The following is a 7,576-nucleotide window of genomic DNA, read 5'->3' on the forward strand; positions in this document are numbered from 1 at the left end:
GCGCACTGCTTACCACTACACCACAAATATCTTATAGGTAATAACGCTAAATTAATTTATTTTAACCATCAGCTTCCAAACTGTTGGCAACTTCCAGCCAAACTCGCCTTTTTTCTCCTGGTTCTTGAAGTCTGTATGACTTTTATCGTACAAACAGGGACAGTTCCGGACAAACTCAATAAGCTTTTCATCATCCATTGCTAATACTCAAATAATTAAGTGCACTGAACGCGAAAAATGGAAAAAATATATTAACACCATAAAAATGAAAAGCACGGGCGAAAAATACAAATTAAAACGTACATAATGAAAAGTGCAACAAATTTTGTTTTCCGATTTGAGTGGGCTTTATCCAATACACATCGTGCATTTGAGCGCCAGCTTATCCCACTGCTTGGTGTTACACATGAATGTGACTAAATGAGAAAATCGAGATCGCATGTCTTGTGAAAGGATTAGTGGCAACAGGATTAATTGTTAACTGCACCGAAAGCGAAAAAAACAAAACAAATTATACAATATACTGAAAAAATAACCTTTTGCAAAGTGACGCGAAAAATAAAAGCACAAAATGACGAAATTCAGATATCAGCTGTTTATGGTTATGGCGGAAAACCTAAATTCAATTGGTCTCTATGACTATGGTTATGGCTATGGCGTTATGGTATGGCACCTATAATCGAATACAGTGTTGCCCATAAGGTTGGTTGGAACAGCTGTTTTATATGGTTATGGTTATGTCACCACTAATTTAAACTTAAGTCATGAGTCTTTTTGAACAAAAAACTCTCCACATAAAATAATAAAAGTAAAAATGTTAAAGCTGTATAAGTAAATAAACAAGAATTTAAGTAAATTACTGAATATTTTACAGTGTCGCGACATATATATTTTTTTTCTTTAAAGCTTATTAATTTTTTATAAAAACCCAGCTTATTTTATTTTATTAATTTATTTTTTACAGTCTGTTAGACTTATATGGCTGGAAGTTGCCAACAGTTTGGAACTCAGTATATCCAGTAAACAAACTTAGCTGTTTTTTTTTCACCAAATTTGGTCCCCATAAAGGACTACTGTTGCAAGCAACGCTTTTTCGGCATTTAGGGTGATGTGCAGCTATTTAATGTGGTGAAAATTATTTAAGCACTGGAGAGATTTATTCACATGAAATTGGAGATAGGGCTGATAGATTTACTTTAAATAAATTGTCAATCTGCGAAAATATCTTTTCAGCAGATGAATATGTTTTTTAACTTTTTCCCGAAAATTTACATGCAGGCTCGAGATTATGCGAGTAACATTCAAATATCGTCGTTCGGATGGAAAATTGCCGAAAGCGTCATTTTGACAATTTGTAGTTATAGATGCAGTTATATATTTTAAAGTAAGATATTTCGATTTTTCGTTAACTGGTTTTTGGATATCTTCTTTAGTTTCCGAGTAATTGACTAAAATGTTTTCGGCTATTTGGTACAAATTGCGTTAGTATTGCTGTCGTACTAAACTAATCAAGATCTTTCAAATAGAGTTACCTGTTCTTCTTTAGTTTCCGACATATTCAGCCTTATTATGAGTTTCATTTTCCAGAACCTGGTCACTTTTTCACTTTTCGTTTGCGTGTATTCACTACAGGTGGATGAAAAAATTGTTGGCGAAATTTTGTTCGGGCGAAACTCACGATTAGGCTGATTAGTAAAAAATATCGTTAATTTATAAAAAATTGTTATCACATGTTGGCGTATATCATTAAAACTGACTGCAAATTTTTTGACAAATGTATACGACAAAATTTTATTAAACTCATAAATGGTTGACACTAAACTAAAAAAATAAGATAATTTAAGAATTTCGTGAACTAGTACATAGCATTCTCCGACACTTTGGAGAAGATCTGTAGTCGAGTTTCTGAGAAAATGCATTCCAAAAGTAAAAAAGTAACTTGTGACAATCTTTTATCCAGGCGACGATATAACATTTAGCTAAAATATGCATCTAAATAAGTTATAATTGTCATTATTCTCGCAGTTGGAGTATATGCCAGACGAGTAACAGGTATATACATACAAGTATACCTAAATTAGCGCGTTGAGCTTGTATATTTATCTCTCTCTAACGCATTAATTCTATATACGTCAGCGCCAACGCCCGACAAGGTTATGTCTGTGTTTTATTTACTTCATTTCATACATTAGTATTGATCTGAATGTTTTTTTACTAAATACCAGGAATAAATATTTAATAAAAAACTATTTCATTTAAGCTTAAAAAACTTTTAGTTGCTCGGTGCTAATTTTGGAACGCTTCATGGAATATTTTCATAGACGGTAAATGCAACCCTGGGTGCATCATTAATGAGCTGAAAAACCAAAACAAATAAAAAAATTCCATCTGAACCAATATTCCCAAAAAATTATAAAGCAAAACAAAAACAAGTTTTCCAATTTATGAACTGTTATTTTTATTATTGCAATACACTTTCAGCTCTTCAAACATTTTCCACATTATGCTTTTAAAGCTAGTAGTTCCGACCCCAGTTGCTCGTTTTTTTCAGTTCTGAATTTAGGCTAGGTTTTATGGGAACTTACTGTGGGTGCATACAGACCACATTTTGTAAATATGTACATATATATGTATACACTTCAACTGAATTGTGATATTTAATTTTATTTTATAATGAATAATGAATTTAATTTGTGCATTTTTTTACGTTTACTAGATTTAAGAAAAATTTTAATTTTCTTTATATATTGCATGCTTTAGTTTTAATTCTTTTTAAGTTAAGTTGTCAAGTTGAAAATATTCCTCCTGGGGAACCGAGCACCTTAAAAAAAATCGGTAACGCGCCTAAAAGCATACCTCACAGGTGGTGTGGAAAATGCAAGAACAAATATAAATGGAATAATTTTCGAAATTATGAAATGGTTATTGGTATTTTCCATCTCAAAGGTGATCATTCATTTGAACGTTATTTAAGCTGCCTTTACACGGTCGATTTTTGTCGTTTAACTAAAATCTACCCGTGTAAATTGCTATTCAAACGTAAAATGTAAGCGTTTTGGCTGGTCGATATCTCAGTCAATTTTCCAATCGACCCGTGTAAAGGCAACTTCAGGAATTTTTTAATTTTCTTTTTTTTTTTGCTTGGGCGCCTTTTGAAGATGTGCCACATTATATTGTCGCCTTAAATACAAAAAAAAAAAACAATTTCTTTAAGCCATCTTGCGTAGCAGTTTGTTGATCTTATGCTCACGGCTACCGAAATCACCAACCTCAACGTAGTGAATGGCATCAGGAAGTTGGATGCTTTCTTGAAGTGGGTTCCAACAGTGAATATTTCGTGCGCCAAATAATCAATTTGCGTTCGATCACAAAGCTGTCAGAGATTGGGACACGTTGATGGTTGTGCTTGACAATTCCACGTTTGTACATCAATTCACGAACTGATTTAAGATTTGGATAACCCCATATAGGGTTCGGCATACGTAGCATATTAATGGTTGCCTTGTTCAATTTGATGAACAAACCGTGGTTAATGTGGCGAAAACGGAAGAACACTAAAACTTTACGCACTTTTGGTTTGTTGATACCGCGGATACGGATCACAAAAGCCAATTTGGATTTTTTAGGCACGTAGAATTGGCCGCGTTTTTTTGCCACACGGCGCAACTTCATCTCACGGCGTCCATCACGGAGTTTTCTTGTTTGATATTTCTCAGCATGCACCAAGTTTTCACATTTACGGAGTGTAATCGCAGCAGAGCGCTTTAGTTTACGCTTGATCAGGGTAGCAATTTGCTGACCTGCTTCTTGCTGAACTTCAGCTTCGACTCAGGGACAGGAGGCAGCTTCCTGGAAGGTTGTCTGCCCTTTGCTTGCGGTTTCTTACCGGCCGTGATGGCAGTCATCTTAAATTGTTACTTAGCACATTGAGAAGGCGAAAAAAAAGTTCGCCAAATGTTTGGAGCACATCGTAAATGAGCCACTATTAAACAATTTAATTAAATCCTTTTTAATACATAGATATGCTGCAACCAGGCACTTACTTTCCCAAATTCCATCCTGTTTATCGGCATAAATTTCCAAATATGCCTGCTACTTCATTACTAATAACTCCATTTTCAAACTGCGCCTTCTTTGTTGCCTGAACATATCCTAAAAAGACATAAATTTATATTAAACAATAGAAATTGTTTTGTTGTAAAATTTCTGAGAAATGTGAGTTTACCACGATGCGAAACAGAAAGAACAAGGACCAGGGATGTAATTTTAAGTAAATCTATTATTCAGTGGCAATTCGCAGAGCGTTCGGGGCAGCAATATTAATTTGTATCAAATATAACATTAAACGGTGGTTCTAATACATTTTTTGATATTATTAACCAGCGTACATTATATGGTATTTCTTTCAAAAATTAATGTACTATATGAACTTTTTTTTTCAAATATTTCTTAAGTTTCTTTCATGAGTACTGAAAAGCAACCATGCGTGTAAGAAATTGTGTGCTACCTAAAATTTCACCTCTGGAAACTTTATCCCCATAAAGGACTTCACCACAGTTTTTTTTACTGGATATACTGAGGTTTGGAAGTTGATGGTAAAAATAAATTAATTTAGCGTTATTACTTATAAGATGTTTTTATATTCCCGTTGTCATGAAGCGGTGGGGAAATTTGAGAGAGCGCTTCAGCAAGGAAATTAGAAACTCCCCCTCAGGAAGTGGCGCGCCTGTGGGAAGGCCGTGGGCGCTATTAGACAGCCTGTAGTTTTTAAGAAGTCATATTATTCCTCGCCCGTAAGTAAGATCCATTAACATTATACATACCTATGTAACAACTAGCATGAATCGCTGCTCCGCCCGTTGATCCTTAACCAAATATACTATTTTTCACATATTTTTACAGAATGCGACAAAGTGCGCCATCATTGCAAATAAATGATTTAAGTGGCGAATTTTTGGACATACTTTGCGAGTCGCCCTCGCTTGCGCAGACACCTCAAATCTCCCCTGCGCAGTCACCTCCTAAGACAACTTCAATTCCATCTGCTCAGTCAACTCCAATTCCATCTTCTTGGACAAGGAAGCGAAGAGCCGCACAGGTTGACGAGTTAGGGTACGTTCACACTGAAAGCCGAGCGGCGCCAAGCGAAGCAAGGTGGAACAAGGCGAAGCTGCTGGTGTTCCCACTGAATGGACTCGGCTGGTAAGACACCACAAAAATTACCGTCAATGAAACGCGGCAAAAATATTTGCTAAATTTATTCAAAAGTTTAGTTATAAAATTTGATTTTGTTTGAATATTTTGATATCTTGTTTGCAGCAGCGTCATGAAGCTCAAAAATTAAATAGAAAATTCAAAATCAAAAACTGCTTTGCTTTCCGCTCCAGAACGCTTCTGAAAAGCCTGCTGTAATTTGAAAGCTTCACTTTGCCCGGAACAGCTTCGCTCGGCTCGGCTCCGCTTTCTGTGTGAACGTACCCTTAGACACTGCAATACTGGATACCGCAAAAACTTTCTAGGAGGTATGTGCACGTAAAGGTAATCGAGAAGAGTTTAGTGCGGAGATAAGTCGTTTTGGGAAAAACAATTTTTTCGCTAAATGAACTCAACGTGTTTTGCTCAGCCTAAACAGATGATCGAAAAGATTTACGCCGCTTATATTAAATGTACTATGCCCATAAATGGAGAGTCAGCCTTTAATAAAAATATTATGTCCTGGTTATATAAAATAAAACTAAAAAGTTCAAAATAAAATAATGTAAAAGAAATATTTTTTAAAAACAAGCTTTTGCTTAACATGTACAAAGTAATAAAATAAAGTAGTGTAACAAAAAATTTTTTAGCAAGAAAATTTTGTCAAAACTGCACTAAAATGAATAAAATAAAATAAGTTAAGCTTTCGTTAAAGTTACTAAAAGCCAAATAGTGAAAGGAGTTACTCAAACTCTAATGAAAATTACTAATAATTTGTACTGATTTACTTCGTTTTTAAAAAAGCTTGCTTTCAATTTTTTCCCCTTCAATTGTTAATCTACAATGGAATTAAAATGAAAAATGGTCTTCAGAACTAGTTAGTTACATTGTTTACTTGAAGACGGCATGTTGATATTGAAATTGCTTCTCAATTTGAATGCAGCCTACGTAATGGCATTCAATTTTGATGATTTTTGACAAGCAATGTGTGTGAGGAAATCGAAAGGCAAAACCATGATACAATAATTTATAGAAGGTAGTTTCACTTCAAAATTTTTGACATAAACCGTGTCTGTGACAAACACGCAATGTGGCCACTGCTACGATATAGAACTTGGTGATTTTCGCTTGTTATTTTAGATATTTTTTAACAGAACATGTAAAGATGTATATGTTTCATAACTGATCACTTAATTTTTAATATAAATATACGTACTTAATACAAAAATTTTTGGCACTGCTAATCACATGAATAAAAATCATAAAAATGAAAATATAACGGCAATATTTCTTGTTTATAATGGATTAGATCCATCGTAAACCACGGACTTTATCGGCCGCCGATTTAGATGGGCTCTCTAGTCTTTCCATTGCACCACAACTTATTTCTCGGAGCGATTAAGCTGGTGTAGTGTGCGCACCTCCATAAATCTTCATGTACATATTTCAAGCGAGCCCTATTATTTAAATAGGCGGCCGATAAAGTCTGTGGTATGCGGTGGCTCTTATAGCTCTATCCTTACATCTATTCCGTGTGTTGCAATATCCACGAAAGCAGCAGTTAATTTTTTATGACGAAAATTATTAAAAAATATTCGAAAATTATTATTTATTTTTCCAACGTGAAAAGCTGGATTTTTTTTTTTTGAAAAAGTTGGTACAACAAATTATACGAAACACGTTTTCTGTCAGATAGCTAACATGGCGGATAAGAAGAAGAAGTGAAACTACCTTCTAAAAATTATTGTATCATGGGCAAAACTAATTGTGTGTCGTCAGCGTTAGTGAAGCTTTCAAATTGCTGTAGCTATAGCAGAATATACACAAGCAAACTTGTCTGTACTATATGTCAAGTATGACATACCGTCGCATGGTGGATAGGCGGGTGTGCACTCCAAATTTTAGGTATGCATACATGTATGATAAAAGTTTAAAATTTTCAATTTCTCTGCTTGTAGTTGCGACAGGTCTAAACGTTTATAGTACGGAATGCAGACAGAACGTCATATTTGTATAGCAAATTATAAACCCAGCAAACATTTGGATTCACAAATATTTCAATTAATATAATTTTTTAAAACTGATTTCGCATTATAACTTTATTAAAGACTATTTCATGAAAAAAGGAAAAGCAAGAAATCTTTAACATAGGAGCCTACGCAAACTGTGTAAACCACTTATGTATGTATGTATAAGGATAAATCATTAGATAACTAATTCTAATAGTTTTAAATGAAAACAATTTTTTATTAGTACTTTGATGTGAATGCATATTTAATAAAGATACGAACACATACATATATGTATGACGGAAGCTTTGGGGAAACTTTCCTTTACGGCCTGTCGTTGTATGCATGGTAGGCGGAGCTGTAGGGGTGTGGCA

Source organism: Rhagoletis pomonella, unplaced genomic scaffold (genome assembly GCF_013731165.1).
Source record: "Rhagoletis pomonella isolate Grant_MI unplaced genomic scaffold, Rhpom_1.0 Rhpom_scaffold_00113, whole genome shotgun sequence".
Classification (NCBI taxonomy): Eukaryota; Metazoa; Arthropoda; class Insecta; order Diptera; family Tephritidae; genus Rhagoletis; species Rhagoletis pomonella.